This window comes from Panicum virgatum, chromosome 1N (genome assembly GCF_016808335.1).
Source record: "Panicum virgatum strain AP13 chromosome 1N, P.virgatum_v5, whole genome shotgun sequence".
Classification (NCBI taxonomy): Eukaryota; Viridiplantae; Streptophyta; class Magnoliopsida; order Poales; family Poaceae; genus Panicum; species Panicum virgatum.
Genome location: NC_053145.1, coordinates 53,308,362 through 53,324,683, shown reverse-complemented (window position 1 = coordinate 53,324,683; position 16,322 = coordinate 53,308,362). Strand labels below are relative to the sequence as shown.

The 16,322-nt window shown below is 48.4% G+C and overlaps 1 long non-coding RNA gene across 5 annotated transcripts; it reads right to left on the bottom strand.

The window, feature by feature from the left end:
- Nucleotides 1–1,454: 1,454 nt before the first annotated feature.
- On the bottom strand, nt 1,455–6,758 carry LOC120656631. 5 transcript variants are annotated; one of them, XR_005667957.1, is made up of 7 exons: nt 6,446–6,758; nt 5,800–6,369; nt 5,466–5,516; nt 4,827–4,884; nt 3,401–4,747; nt 1,855–2,766; nt 1,455–1,769 (listed from the first exon to the last, which is right to left on the bottom strand). It is a non-coding gene; the product is annotated as an uncharacterized LOC120656631 (long non-coding RNA). The 5 variants fall into 5 exon arrangements; XR_005667959.1 differs by having other exon boundaries at nt 3,401–4,415; nt 4,659–4,747; nt 4,827–5,516; nt 6,446–6,710; XR_005667958.1 differs by lacking the exon at nt 5,466–5,516 and having other exon boundaries at nt 6,446–6,714.
- Between the last annotated feature and the right edge of the window lie 9,564 nt (nt 6,759–16,322).

Below are 16,322 nucleotides of genomic sequence, written 5' to 3'. Positions count from 1 at the left end.
CAGATCATTAGCTAGGGAGGTAAAAACTGGAATGAAAAATGCTAAGCACAACAAGTGGTGTACTTTCATTCAGAATTCATCGGAATCAGAAACCATTAACAAATTTGATACTGCTAACCACGCCTGCCACGAGGTGCCCGTCTGCATCACCGATGTGGTACTGTACCGAAAGCCTTTCCTGTATTATGATGAGTTGCCTCGGCATTGCCGATGGCCCAACCATGCCGAAATCAGGGGCCCAAACTCCTCCTTTCCCTTCTCTTCGGCCCATAGATTTGCTGGACAAAATTACAAAGCACAGCAACGACTTTGAAAAAGTGAGCTGCTGCTGCTGCTGCTAGATGCGCACTGTGCTGTGCTGCCCGGCCCTAGCCCTAGCACAACGCACATCCTACTGCAGCAGCCAGCAATGAGCAATCCGCTCCAAGATTGTAAATCGGCTTGCAGGTGGGGCGGGTTGCGGCTGTCCACTTGCCCACTACGCTTGCGCAAAGTAATTAAGCGGGTTTGTGGCTGTCCGCAAAATAATTAAGCCGCTTGCTTCCATCCGGTGGGCTTAGTGGCATGTACGCGGCAACCCGCAAGGTACGGTGCCACCATCGCATCGCATACAAGTAGCATTCAAAAATGAATATGAGAAAGCAAGACTTGAATTGACAGACAAGACAAAGAAGACATCATGAGCCGAGACAGATAAGGCAAACGACTTCATATTTAAAGATTAAAGGTAAGGACGACCAATGATACATACCAAAAACAAGCGATCCACGAACACAAGAGCCAAACAAAAAAAACCTCGAAATGGCACAGAGAATGCTATCCACGAACCACACTCCGCAACAAGTATCAAGGGTGTTTGACTAAAGCCACACAAGCTTCTCTCTTCTCTAGCTAACAACCAGCACAGAGTTAACTAGGTTGCCAAAGTTGAATGACCCAGCTTACTAATAAAGCTACTAACTGATAAACTGTGGTATGCACCACAACTCAACATGCATTACATCATTTTGATGCTGTCCACGCTACTTGATGCTGAAAGATCTTAGAAAATAGATGCTATCTTAGAAAATTAATCAAGATCAATTGGAAACAACAAAAATACTCTATAGCCATCCTACCGAACAGCAGTACCTCAGTCTTTCACAAGTGGCTGAAACGGCAAAGAACAGGGCACTGCTTGCTATCTGAATATTTTTTTTACCAAGCATATATACTTTCCATAATACCTCTCAATACCAACTACCCTTGTGCTGCTAAATATGGTCTATATGGTGCAAGCATATGATGTTTGTGCCAACCAAACTACACATCTTTTCTGGTTGTAGGGGCACCAGCAGAATAAAAATGGTATAGTTGCTTACAGCCATGTTTAAAAGGAACCTGGCAGTAGGTGAGGTCAATTCGGCCCCATATAAGATTGAAATGGACCTCCCAAAAATTAAAGAACAGGGCACTGCTTGCTATCTGAATTTTTTTTACCAAGCATACTTTCCAGATTAATTAAACATTCGAGTGACCACAAGCATTGACAAGTGCTCTATGACTGGAATTGACAGGTGCTAGTTGCATACATGAGGCAACTGATTTTCAGTATAAACAAATTACAGAAAAGCTAACTAACAGCTACAAGGTTTCTCTCATGTCCAAAACAGGACAGCAGAGAAGGAACTCTGCTGCATAACAGATTCAAGAAGAAAAAAATACCTGTTATTCTAACTGACCCTCATCATCGCTAATATCACCTTCTGCAATCTTGAAGTTAGTATGGCCTGAAATAAAATGAAGAGGTGAGCATATACTATAGAATTACAATCTTGAACAAGCATATTATTTAAACAATTAGCAAAAGGTTACCTTCTGCTCTCAACCAGTCCTGGAGGCAAATTAATGCTTCTACATTCTTGCTTGTCAACCGGCTTCTATAGTCACTAATAACTCTCCCACTAGTAGAGAATGCAGACTCAGAAGCTACAGTTGATGCAGGTGCTGCAAATAGATCCCTTGCCATACGCGAAAGCACAGGGTATTTAGCAGAGTGCATCCACCACCATTGTAGAATGTCGAAATCCTTTTGTCGAGGAAAAAGGTCATCTTGCAAATATACTTGAAGCTCATTTTTCACTGCGTTCTTTTTTTGTGCAGTAAGGTGTTGTTCTCGGTCTGCCCAGGGGTCATCTTCATGGATGGTCTCATCATTGGATTGTGGCTGATAGTTGTTGTTTGCATCAGGTGTTTCTGAAGAACTAGAAAGACCACGCGGCCTTGTCGCGTGGACCAATATTTAAGCCGTGTGTAACCTTGAGGGAAAATAAAGAGCGAATTTACGGAGGGCAGTTCCTGAAACCAAACTTTCATTTGTATAGCAGAGCACGATACAATAGATATAGCTGATACAACCAAGTCATAGAGAAACCAAATATGAAGGCTCAAGTTTGAGATTCTTAAGTGAGTTTCATGCATATTCAGTAGTCATATTTGTTCAAACAACAGCTATGTTACTAACAACATCTTGTTGACCACCAATACTGTATGAAACTGAAGAGTCCAACAGAGAACTAAATTCATTACTACGAAATGTGCATACAGTTGTCATATATAAACCTCTTTTATCCATATCGACAAATATCTTCCTGGCATGGCTCGCGCAGGGGAAATTGTCATTGAACCTGAGCCTCCTCGCTGGTGGCGAGCATAGCCCCTTTCCTTGACGTGCTGCACCACAGCATTGCCTTGTCCCTGCGCACGGCAAAGAAGTGGAGCAGTCCCCTGTCACGCAAAAGATCATTGTTTTAGATAGAGGGCATCAGCAAGCTTATGGAGAAGAGGAAATCTTTTTAGCTGAAGGCATTTGGTTGAACATATTGCCTACATAAACTGCTATGCATTGTAGTTGCTACGTCCTATCTGCTATTCCCAAATTAACCAACATATACATAGGAATTGAGTTTAAGAAAGATAGATTCACTCTATACAGGCAGTAGAGACAGAGTATATTTACGGAAGCTGATTGTATTTAGTTGTGTAGTTGAGGCCTTGCCCCCATGATATAAAAAGTCCTACTGAATGTGTCTCACAAAGTTTAATAAACAAATAAAAAGGACATTTCAACAGACAAGGATGTTATTAACATCTGATCTTCTTTATGGAGGTCAGTATTATGAATGGCTATTTACCATGCTTGTTCACTAACATCCACTTGATCGAAAGAATTATAATAATGACAACGAATTATCGAGAGTTGTGTATTCTGTAGTGGATGATCCAATAATTAGATTGCCGGAAAGAATAAACCAAACATATATAATATTAGCTAAGTACTCTAGATGTTTCTCGTAGGAGACCCCATACTTATTTGTATTGTAAGCAAATAATACACAGACGTTGCAGTCGACCGACTAACCGTGTTGTCCACGCCCTCTCTCACCTTGGGGCTTTAGCTTGGGCAAGTGGATGTCGATGTTGCTGGCATCCTGGTGATCGGTGGCTCCCGTCAAGCTCGGAAAAGCTTCCCGGCACTTCTGAGAACCACATGGCTGCCGCTACAAGCGAACTTCTCAGAAATGCCAAGTAGCATGATGCTTTAACCCTTCCAACTTTACCATGAAATCAAAAGCTTTGCAGGAATGTTGGCAGATGCAGCTACAGACTGAATTTGCAAAAATCAGCAACTTGTAATTCGGTTGATGCTCCATATCACAGTTGGTCACATTTTTCATATCTTTTTTTCGCGAACGTGCCGAAGCACGTTATTTCATTAAGCGGAAAGAGAGCGACCAAGTACTAAGATCACCTAAGTGATCCTGGCACTTAAGAGTATTACATGGCGCCGAGCGCCGCCCCCTATCTTTAAGGTTTAATTACACAACAACGCTGAGCGACCTAAGGGACACAAAACCAGCTAAGACCCACACCGAGATCTCGCTCGCTACCTTGGAGCAAACCACAGACGGCTGCTCCGATCTACCCTCAAAGACACAACTATTACGCTCCTTCCAAAGCGACCAGCAGACGAGGGTGACAAGGGAGTCAAACCCTTTCCGATGCGCCTTTGGGACCTGCTTCCGAGCTGCAAGCTACCAATCTGCAAGTGAATCTACCGGCAAGGGAGCTAGAGCGGCCAAACCCAGCGGGTTTAGAGTCCTGAATCAAACCTCCCTGCTAAAGACACAACCAAGCAGGAGGTGGTCGATGGACTCGTCCTCCTGCGCGCAGAGGGCGCACTCCGCTGACTGCTGAAGGTTGTGGCGTCGCCGACGCTCCCCAGTCCAGCACCGATCTTGCAGTGCTAACCTCTCAAGAGGAGTAAATTATGCTCATGTAAGATTCCAAATAAAGATTACCTACTCAATGCTGCCTAATCTCCGGCAAAATTGAGTTACCCGGCCTACTCGGACAATTCTTTTCTGGAATAGAAGCTGCATGATTGCATCAGAGGTTAGCAAACTGAAAAAAAAGGTTACCAGTTTTTTTCTTTAACCAGTCAGCAGTTACAGATCATGCTTTACAGGTTCAAGTAGGAAATATGACAGCAACAATGATATATTGTGGTATGTCAAATGTGAACCAATATCAGGCAGGACCAACAAGCCTGACTTATTCCCTAAAAATAATACCTGAACTTAAATACTCGTTAGATTAGGATAAGAAAAGTTGCTAACCTCACAGACTGTGGTGCCAACAAAATAACCTTTTTCATCATCTAGCATTCCAGTTGGAGGTTCCAAACAAAATTTCCAATAACTCTAACCTAGAAATTTAGGAGCTGTGTCAATGGAAGAATTTACTAACTGAACATCATCTATGTGCCCTAAATCATGATATTATACCTGCTCAGTAGAATCAACACAGCAATGCAGGTCCTCTTGCAAAGACAATTCCAGGAACCTAAATATATTGTCAAAAGACTTGTCTTCTTAGTGCCAGATACTACTACGCAAACATTTCATTGCTGGATATAGGAAAGATATCTTACAAAGATTTTTGATAAGCACATAACTGAACAACATGCTTTAGACAACTTCAATGATCATGGTAGGTGGTGAGCCTCATCCAATAGGGTATGAGCCATTATACCAGAAGCAATGAATCATCTAGAGTTGGTAATGGATGCATCTAACTAAAAGAATAAGTGCTTAAAACTTAAAAGTATGATAAAGATGTTGTTGGCTTGTGAAATTCAGCCTCCTCTTGGTCATAATTTTCAACATAGACTGAAGTCTTAAATTCCTCGATAGCTTTAACTATTCCTAGCCTGAGGTAAGAGTGGCAGGGAACATACAACAGAAGGCACAAGTAAGATAAGATCAAAGTTGACTATTGCATACTACTTCGAGTTCGAGTGTTTGGAAGTTATGTTTCATCTGTCCTGTTTGAGTTGAATGATAGCACCAACACGATTACCGATAGTAATTCAACAGTTTATCTTTTCATGATGCATCAAGAACAAACTTGTTTATGTTACATACCTGTTAACTTTTATTTCTTTTTAATTTGGGATAGGTTGTTCTTTTGGCTTCCTGAAAGTACAAAGCAAATTTGAATTATTATATTGTTACTGTAAGTATAGATAAACACGCATTACAATTAGTGATTGGTTTCCAGTGAAGTGCTACAGGATAGATCAAATCTAACCAAAGATACACAATAGAGATGAGGCCGCAGCACTAAATTCGATTTGCATGTCAGGCTACAAAATTACTACACATTAACTGAATAGTACTAATTTATACAGATTAAACTAAGCGGAGGGCAGCCACAGTGATCTCTAACAGCTAGGCGGCAGAGAGGAAAACAAATTACCTAGACAATTTATGGTGGTTGGGTACCAGGCTCCCAGCGAAGAGCTTGCGACGGTGTTCCTTCGGAGTTCCTTGCGAAGATCTGGGCAAGAGAAAAAGGCAGGGGAGACTGGGTCCCCTCCCCCAACCTTGGGGCCGCTCTGCTGGAGGAGCCGCCGGTGGCGTGGCCGTGGGCCGCCGACGCGAGGAGCCAGCTGCGGGGGGGCCTCCCCTCGCGCTCGCTGCTTTTTTGCTGGAGGAGCCGGCCGCGTGTTCCTCGGCCATCGCCACAAGGAGCCAGCCACAGGGGGGCCTCGGCCAGCCGGTGGGGGAGAAGCGGCGGCCGTGGAGGGGATAGGCCGGCCTCGGAGCGGGTCCGCGAAGGTTCCCGAGTCCCCGGGTGAGTGGAATAACGGGCGACAGACCCAGCCCGAGCCGCATCGGACGGTCGAGGCAGCGAGTTAGGTGGATCGGACGGTTAACGGGTTACAGGCGACGTGGCCCCGCTCCACGGCCCGGGAATCGCGGCGTTTTCGTAAGTTAGAGATATGCAGAAAATAAATCCTCCAATGGTGACTTCACTTTTGCAGATCTGCTTGCAGGAGCAGAAAATTAATTAGCTAGGTGGTCGTGCGCTCGCGTGTTAATTTGATCGATCGATCGCTTACCCGGCAGTGCCGAACTCGTAGAGCTTGCCGCGGCTGGGGAAGATGATGAGCACGACCTCGGCGTCGCAGAGCATGGAGAGTTCGTAGGCCTTCTTGACCAGGCCGTTGCGGCGCGACCTACTGGATGTAGTCCGCGCGGGTTGGAGATGCGGCGCTGGCGGGCGGGCGGAGATGCGGGCGAGCTCGCGCCGGCCCTGGCCACGCGCGCGGCTGCGATGGGGACTGCGGCGCTAGGGTTGTTGCAGCTCTTGCGGGTTTCATCTATTGTTCACGGGCTTCAGCGAGCTGTTCAATGTTGGGACACAAAAATATTGCAGCTGGGCCGCATTGACCACAAAACCTATTTTTGCGGGGCGGATTTGCGGGTTCATTTTAAAACCTGCCCCACCTGCAAGCCGAATTGCAAAGCAGTACCTTCAGGGACTTGCGAACAGTAAGTAACACACGCTATGCTCCGTGCCTTTCCGTGCACCGCGCCAGGATGCGTTTCTGCCAGCTAGCAGGCTGCTGCAACCACTCCCAAGTTCAGCAGTACGTAGTAGCTCAACATTTCGTTTCAAAAAAGGAAAAAGAAAAAAAGAACAGTGTAGCTCTCCAGCGTTCCAAGCCTGCGCTGCAGGCACCTGATGAGAAGCGCCGACGTGTGCCGCTGAGAGGAACCGGCCCGACGCTAGCTGGTGGGACTCGACGGCACGGCCGCACGGGCGCGTAGGGCGGTAGGGGGGCGTGTACGTGTGCAGGGCCGGCCGGCGAGGGGACCGGGTCGATCGGGAGGCGGCCGTTGTATTAGCCTACCACGTGGGGGCTATTCGACCGTTTTTACTACGGGTCGCCGGCATGCAGGGTCTCGATCGTTCACGCCTGGCGTGTGCAGCGATTTACTACGCCGCGAATTAAACTCGCCGTCGTCCGAGAGGATAGATGATGATTGGGTACGGGTCTCTGCGTGCGTGCGCGCATGGTCTCGGAGTCGTCAGAGCTTGCCGATGCCGGACACCCGGAAACGAAGGCAAATGGCGGCTGCCACTACCACTAGAATTCCGTGTGCCATTAATTCCCGTGGGATCTGTTTGAAACATGGTCATTCATTCATCTTTAGACCAGTTTCGTGGAAGTTTCATAGGCACAGTTATCTAGACTGAAAGCTAGGTAACTGTACCGGATGAGTTTCATGGTGATGAAACTCTCCTCATATCCCATGAAATTCTATCCTTCTCTCTCCTTACCATATCAGCAATTGATGATATTTAATGCTATGAAATTCTTTATGAAATTTTCATTAAGACTTGCCTTAAAAAGATGAATGGAACGAATGTGGAGTGAACTCGCACTTCAATTATTTTGTAGCAGGGATTGAGCCGTAGCTCAAGCGGTTAGCGCTCCAGGTGGTGGAGCGGCCGATCGTGGGTTCAAGCATGGCTCGGCCCATGATTCCCAGTGTGAGAGTCTCGTCTATATTGAGTCCGATCAGTGTGTTACATGACTCCCAATGGTCCTGGATGCTTTTAAAAAAAATAGATTTTGTACCGTCCAGGGAATGTTGTTAAGTGTACTACATGCGTTTGCAATTAGTGGGCACGTTTCCCTTCTGACCTTGTCTGAAATTTATACTCCAATCTTCTCGTCTCTGGCATGCTTAAACCAAGCTTCTTGGCATGCAACGCGCGCGGAGCAAGCTCTTTAACCATTAGAATTGATAATGCACGGTTCCTTTCTTGAAACTTTGGAGCCTGGTATTATTCCTGATCGAAAACAAGTGGACACACTCCGACACGGGCACACGGCCTATACAGCCTGCCTCGACACAAATAAAAGGAAAACGAAAATAAATATCAGAGTAGTACGTCTAGGACCAGCAAAGTAGTGTCCAAAAGCATTGGGGGGAAGAAGAACAAGGCAGTGAGTGGTCCTCTGTAATGCAGGGGTGTGACACATTCAAGGATGCGTAGACAGAGACGTTGCAGCACCACATGATGACCACCTCCCGTAGCTCTTTCGTTGGCACCCTACGGATCCCAAAATTTGCAAAACAAACTCTGCACACATAGTTCCGTCAATGTACAAACACAGCACCAACCGCCTCGATCTCGCAGGGAAATGTAAGCAGCTCCAGTATCTGTCTCAACAGGGCCCTTGGCGTTGCAGTGATCCGGCCTGCCTAATTGACTTTCTGGGGAATGTGAGTACTCTATCCTGCCTGTGATGAGTGAATTGTCAACTATACGGTGTGATCGTGCGCTTGGTCTTTGGATTGCAGGTACACGGGTGTCGAGTGTTGACGGGGAGCTGCCGTGGAGGTGTTGTGGCCGATGGACCGTGCGGTGGACGGCGGTGAAGGGCAGCCGGGACCGGAGCTCGGACCGGGCGGCAGCTGTGGCGTCCACTCCTGGATCGAGGGCGCAAGCGGCGACGGAAGGCAGGTTTCTTGGTTTGCGCCACAAAACCAAGGAGGCGGACGGCGGTTGAAGACGCCAAGTCGTGGAGGCACGGGCGTCGGTCTCGGGACTGACGGAGGCGACAGGCGTCGACGACGTCTAGGGCCTCGCTGCGGGCGAGGAGGTGACGGGTGTCGGGCGGCGTCTAGGGCCGTCAGAAGGCCGAGGCGGGAACGCCGTCTAGGGCCACGGCGTAGAGGCGGGAATCTTCCCGCGCGTGAGGTTTTGGCGGTTTTCTCAAAACCGGCCACCTACCCGGGTTTCGCGGACCCTTCAAAACCACGGACCTGATCTTCATCAAGATGGCGGCATCGCGGAGAAGACTTTGTTTCGAAGAAAGAACCTCGGCCGTCGGATGAGATCGTATACAGGGGGTGCTGCAGGCCAACCGGTCTGACCGGTCCCTGGCACCGGTCTGACCGGTCCAGCGTACCGGTCTGACTAGTCCCGCGGGTATAAATACCCCTTTACTTGTGTTAGGTTATGTGTGACTTTTGTAATCTGTTCGTAGACTCCTCTGTTCTCCAGGCCGCCGCCCCTGGTTCTCCCACCCTCTGTTCTTCTCTTTAGAGTAGAATTAGTCCATGGATTTGTGAGAGTTTGTATTGGATTTGATTGGGAAAGGAGGCCCCATCCTCCTTGTGCCCTCTGGGCTTTTGAATCGATCCAATCTCGTCGTTTTTGTGCCCGTTTGTGATGGATTTTGGTTTTGTTTTTGATGCACACGATTGCGACGATTCCATGAGCTCTTTGTAGTGGTTCCTTTGCTTCTAGCCTCGTGCCAAACCTTCTGGAATTACTAGCTCTTCAGAATTGGAGTTCTTGAGTTTTTGAGAAAACCCCAATTCTTCTTGGTCTCCCCTCGAATTCTCAAGATTTGTTGATCTTTAGGACGAGATCTCTTAGGGATATATTCACGGGGTAGGGGCGAAGCTATCCCCCAAGTTTCATCGATTTTCGTGGTCGTTTGGTTGAGATTCATCGTTTAAATCCAAGTTTTTGGGGGTTTTCTGGGTGCCACCGGTCAGACCGGTAGGCAAGACCGGTCAGACCGGTCTGCTAGTTTTCGAACAGCCGCGACCGGTCAGAGTGCACCGGTAAGACCGGTCCTGGCAGATCAGTTCTGCGGTTTCTCTCGATTCGCTTCCGATTTGCTTCGTGGTTTCGCTCGCACGTTCGAGACCTTTTGTGTTGGTTTAGCTTTTCAATAGATACTCCAAACTTTGGTCAGAACGCTTGAGGGTTTGGGTGATTTTGGGACATAGGCCGACGATTCGAATTTCGAAGAAATTTTGATCGGCTCCCATTCACCCCCCCTCTGGTCGCCGGCTTCGGTCCCTCAATTGGTATCAGAGCTCGGTTGATGTTTTCAGTACCTTAATCGATTCGAAAACCACTCGGTGACCAAGGCGAGTCTTAGTAAGATCCCGGTATTTTCCGGCGAGGACTATGCCTACTGGAAGGTTCGCATGAGAGCCTTCCTGCAGAGCATGGGAGCTGATGTCTGGGAAATTACCACGAACCAGCTTTACGAGGTGCTTGCTGTTCGGATCACACCTCCCCAGGTGACCCAGCACGAGGCTAACGCCAAGACCGTCAATGCCTTGTTCGCTGGCGTTTCTCGTGCGGAGTTCTCACGCGTCCATGGTTTTCAGGAAGCCCACAAGATTTGGACGTGCCTTGAGAACTATCACGAGGGTACACCTCAGGTGAAGGCCAGACTGTTCGAGACTCATCGACGTGAGTACGAGAACTTCACACAGGAGCCGGGTGAGAGCATTGATTTGATGTTCAGTCGTTTTCAGTCGATTGTGAACAAAGTCAATGCGAACAGATCTGCTGGTGCCCTTGAGTACACAGAGCACGAGAAGGCTCTCAAGTTGCTCTACGCACTTGACCGCTCTGTGTGGGATCTCAACGTGAACACGATCATTGAATCTGCAGGCTATGAGACTCTGATCGTGAATGAACTTTTCAGCAAGCTCAAGGCCACGGAGGTGGATAACCAGACATGAGCCAAGCTCAATGGTGCCCCTCCTTCCAAGAGCATCGCTCTTGTGACTGGCCCAGGTGGAACGAGCTCTAACGCTAACTCAGCTCTTGGCCTTTTTCTTGCCTCTTTGCCTTCTGTTTCAGATGAGCAGCTGGAGACGCTGGGCGACGACGACTTGTGACTCCTCATCAGCAAGTTCCAGCGCATCTACCACAACAGGTAGAGAAAGAAGAACCCCGGGTGCTACAACTGCGGCGATCTGAACCACTTCATCGCCGATTGCCCCAAGAAGTCCGGCGGTGTCCAGAACAACTCCTTCGACTACTACCGCCACCTTGACCGCGACGAGGGAGGCTCCAACAAGGAGCGTCGGCGCCACAAGCACCGCAGTCGTGACCGGGGAGGACGCTTCAACAAGGAGTCGCTCAAAAAGCGCTTCCAGTACAAGGCCAAGAAGCGGGAGAAGGCCTTCCTGGCGCAGCTCAGCGACCTCGACAAGAGCTCCGACACCGACCGCTCTTCTTCACCGACCTCTGACGACGATGACAAGAAGAAGAAGAAGAAGCGGGACAAGGAAGCCACCGGCTTCATCGGCCTTTGCTTGGCGGCCAGTCGACGCAAGAGCTTCTGCACCATGGCGGGCGAAGCCGATGGTGTTCGTGCGTCTTCGGGTGAACATGCTACACCGACGCACTCCGGCTCTTCTCCTGGATCCGAGAGCGATTCAGAGGTAAACTCCACGATCGACCTGCTTGATATAGAGGTTAGGGAGTTGTACGCCGCTCTCGGCAACCAGAAGAGGCTGCTTAAGGAAGCAGCTAGAGAGCGTAGAAAGCTTAGGGCTGAGCTGGCTTGTGCTAGGGAGAAATCTAGTGAGGATGAGTGCGTTGGCTATATATCTCACATGAATGATCTTGTTGCTCTCCGTGCCAAGCATGATGAGAACGTCGCGAACTTAGATGTTGCTAAGACTTCGCTTTTTGGCGTGTCTCACGAGCTAGCCAAGGCCAAGCATGAGCTTGAACTTGTCAAGGACGCTTCCATTGTTAGTGATGTGCTTGAATGCGATGAGTGTCCTATTTTCAAGTCTGATCTAGCTTCTTTGCAGTCCAAGTTTGCTACTGTTGTTTGTGAACTAGAGGAGCTTAGATCTAGGCCTGCTTTGCTTGGCGCTTGTAAGCTTTGTCCCACGCTTAGGTTGTATGGTAAGATTGGCAAGGCTGCTGGAAACACTGCTAGCACGAGCACGCAGCCTTCGCTTGTTGACCCCGCAGATGGTGTGCTTAAAGAACCACCGAAAGCACCTCCGCAGAAGCAGGTTTGGGTTCCAAAGCCCAATGCACTGAGGAATCCCCTCGACACGCTCCTTGCTGCCACAGCCCAGGTTGCCCAGAAGAAGAGGGCTGCTCCTCCCCGTCCGCAGGCTAGGCCTCCACCTCCCAAGCGTGAGGTGAGGTACCACTGCGAATTCTGTGACAGGGAAGGTCACCTAGAGGAGTTTTGCTTTAGGAGGAAGCGGGCTGTGAGGAGAGAGCAGGAGAGACGGAACGCGGACATGTAGGTGGAGGTCAGGGAGACGGTGGTGGTTACCGTGCTCCAGCGGGTGGTCGCTTTGCCGGTCGTGCTCCTGGTCGTTTTCAGTACGGCTATGGACCACGGGACCGAGGCTTTGAAGGAGGTTTTGAGGCTCCACGCTTTCCTCGCGGTGGTGTTCGTTAGTCATGCGGTAGACGGGACGGGGGATACGCTTTGCCTGATTTTGCTAACCCTTCTGTAGAGCAAATGGCTCGACACTGGTTTGCTTCTCACTTTGCTAACCCCAGTGTTGAGACATTTGCTCACCCTTTGTCTCACTACTGATGTGCAGGTCGGAGGCTTGGAGAACAGGTGGATCATGGACTCCGGTTGTTCGCGCCACATGACCGGAAATGACAAATGGTTCTCCAGCCTCACCCCGATGCGCTCAAAGGAGTACATTGTGTTCAAGGATAATGGAAGAGGAAAGGTACGTGGACTTGGCACTGTTCGAGTTTCTGATCGCTTTACCCTGAGAGAAGTTGCTTTGGTTTCGAATCTTGGCTTTAATTTGCTCTCTGTTTCGCAACTTCTTGATGAGGGGTTTGTGGTTCGCTTCAAGGAGGGCTGTTCGCGTGTTCTTGATTCCAGAGGAGATTTGGTTTGTCGGATTACACCTCGCGATCGGGTTTTCTTGGTTGACTTCTCTGGAACTCCTCTTGGCCCGTCTCGTTGCTTGTTGGCTGGTCCTTCTTCTGATTTGTGGAAGTGGCATAGGAGACTTGGACATTTGAGCTTTGACTTGTTGTCGAGACTGAGCTCACTTGGCCTGATCCGAGGATTGCCCAAATTGAAGTTTGAAAAGGACCTTGTTTGCCATCCGTGTCGCCACGGGAAGATGATTGCCACTTCACATCCGCCTGTTAATCAGGTGATGACCTCTCACCCTGGAGAGTTGCTACACATGGACACTGTCGGTCCTTCTCGGGTGATGTCTGTTGGTGCGAAGTGGTACGTTTTTGTGATTGTGGACGGCTTTTCTCGCTATTCTTGGGTCTTTTTCATGAGAACCAAGGATGAGGCTTTCGAGTTTGTTCGAGACTTGATATTGAGATTGAAAAACGAGTTACCCCAGGCCATGAGAGCGATCCGCAGTGACAATGGCACATAATTCAAAAACGCTCGTTTTGACGCCTTTTGCAGTGATCAAGGGCTTGAACACCAGTATTCTTCTCCCTACACTCCACAGCAGAATGGAGTTGTAGAGCGGAATAATCGGACGCTGGTTGAGATGGCGAGGACGATGCTCGATGAGCATAGGACTCCTCACAAATACTTGGCTGAGGCGGATAACACCACTTGTTACGTGTCCAACCGCATTTTCTTGCGTGCTCTCATGCACAGGACTTCTTATGAGTTGCGGTTTGGACGCCAGCCCCGTGTTGGCCATCTCAGAGTTTTCGGTTGCCGGTGCTTTGTGCTGAAAGATGGAAATCTTGATAAGTTTGAGTCTCGCTCGTCTGACGGTATTTTTCTCGGTTATGCTTCTCACTCTAGAGCGTTCCGTGTGCTAATTATTGATACTAACATCGTCAGAGAGACTTGTGAAGTCACTTTCGACGAGACTGCACCGTGCAATTCTTCTGTCTTTGAAGTTGCAGGAGATGATGAGCTCGGCACTTCCATCTTTGAAGATGAGGAGGAAGAAGCTGCAGATGGCGAGGCTGAGGCTACCACGCGTGCTGTGGACCCTGCCGTCTCTGCCACGAGCTCGGACGATGACGACGGCCCCGATCCGACTACGTCTACTTCCCGGGGGCTGATCGAGGAGGTGACTCAGGCTTCACCAGCTGCACCTGAGGAGGCACCAGCTTTGGTTGAGGAGGAGGCGATTTCGACACGGGAAGCACCGCGACACATTCAGCATCGCCATCCACCTCAACAGATGCTAGGTGATCTCAACGAGCGAGTCACCAGGTCCAAGGTAACAAGTATCGCTGGCTTTGCTCATTCAACATTTGTTGCCTCTTTTGAGTCCAAAGATATTGGACACGCTCTTTCTGATTCTAATTGGGTCAATGCCATGCATGAGGAACTTGAAAATTTTGAAAGAAACCAAGTCTGGGTCTTAGTCGAGCCTCCACCTGCTTGTAATCCCATCGGAACGAAGTGGGTTTTCAAAAACAAGCAGGGTGAGGATGGTTTGGTTGTTCGAAACAAGGCTCGTCTTGTTGCCCAGGGGTTTTGCCAAAAAGAGGGTATTGATTTTGAGGAAACTTTTGCTCCTCTTGCACGTTTGGAAGCTATTCGAATCTTTCTTGCATTTACTGCTTGCAAGGGTTTTAAGGTTTTCTAAATGGATGTGAATTCTGCCTTCTTGAATGGTTTTATCGAAGAAGAAGTTTATGTGAAGCAACCCCCTAGTTTCGAAAATCCCAAGTTTCCGAACCGTGTTTATAAACTTCAGAAAGCTCTTTACGGTTTGAAACAGGCACCTAGAGCTTGGTATGATAGATTGAAAACCTTTTTGCTGGCTCAGGGCTTTAATATGGGATGTGTTGATAAAACTTTGTTCCTCATGCGATCTGACACTGATTTTCTTTCAGTTCAGATATACGTGGATGATATTATCTTTGGTGGCTCTTCTCACGCTCTTGTCTCCAAGTTTTCTGATCAGATGTCCAGGGAGTTCGAGATGAGCATGATGGGTGAGCTGCAGTTCTTCCTCGGGCTGCAGATCAAACAAACTCCTCTGGGCACTTTTGTCCATCAAGCCAAGTACACTAGAGACTTGCTGCGGAAGTTCGACATGAGCGACCTGTCTCCTCAGCCGACTCCGATATGCACATCGACGGCGCTTGATGAGGACTTGGACGGCGAGGCGGTGGACCAGAAGGAGTACAGGAGCATGATCGGCTCTCTCCTGTACCTGACGGCGACGCGGCCAGACATTCAGTTCGGCGTCGGCCTTTGTGCGCGGTACCAGGCTTCACCGCGCACCTCCCACAGGCAGATGGTGAAACGCATCTTCATGTATCTGAAATTCACCCCTAAATTTGGTCTTTGGTATTCTGCGGATTCTTCTCTGATTTTGGTGGGCTTTTCTGATGCCGATTTCAGTGGGTGTCGGTTGGATCGCAAGTCAACATCCGGCACTTGTCAATTTCTCGGTACATCTTTGGTGTCTTGGTCCTCTCGCAAGCAGGATAGTGTAGCGCTTTCTTCTACAGAAGCTGAGTATGTTGCCGCTGCTAGCTGCTGCTCCCAGATACTTTGGATGAAACAAACCTTGCAGGATTATGGCTTGAGTTTCGGTAGGGTTCCCATCTTTGTAGACAACATGTCAGCCAGTAGCATTGCAAAGAACCATGTCCTGCACTCCAGAACCAAGCACATAGACATCCGATTCCATTTCCTACAAGACAACCATGAGAGAGGACACATAGACCTGATCCATGTCCCTTCAGAGAGACAAACATCAGATATCCTCACCAAAACGCTAGAGCAGGACACCTTTGCTCGCTTGCGAGGGGAGCTTGGGGTTTGTTACCCCTTTTGATCGTTGACTTTTATTTCGGTTAGCTTGGTAGGTTTTTGTTTTGCTTCTCTTGGTTTTCTAGGTTTGGTAGTTGCATTGTGCATATGCATTGTACATGTTTGCATTTTGCATTATCTCACTTGCACTAGCATTCTTGTATACATTGCTATGATCTTCTAGTGCCTGCTAGTGTGAGTTGATAAATTTGATCATGTATAGCTTGCTCTATTGTGTATATGACATCATCTGAGTTAAGCTATTTTGATTTGAAAATCTGAAAACATGATCACCTTGTCTTGGCTACTAGCATGTTAGGGCGTGTGGATATGCTTTGCTATCTTATTCATGCTAGTGTAGCTTTTCGTTCAGTAATTCATACTTGAAATGATCTAAATT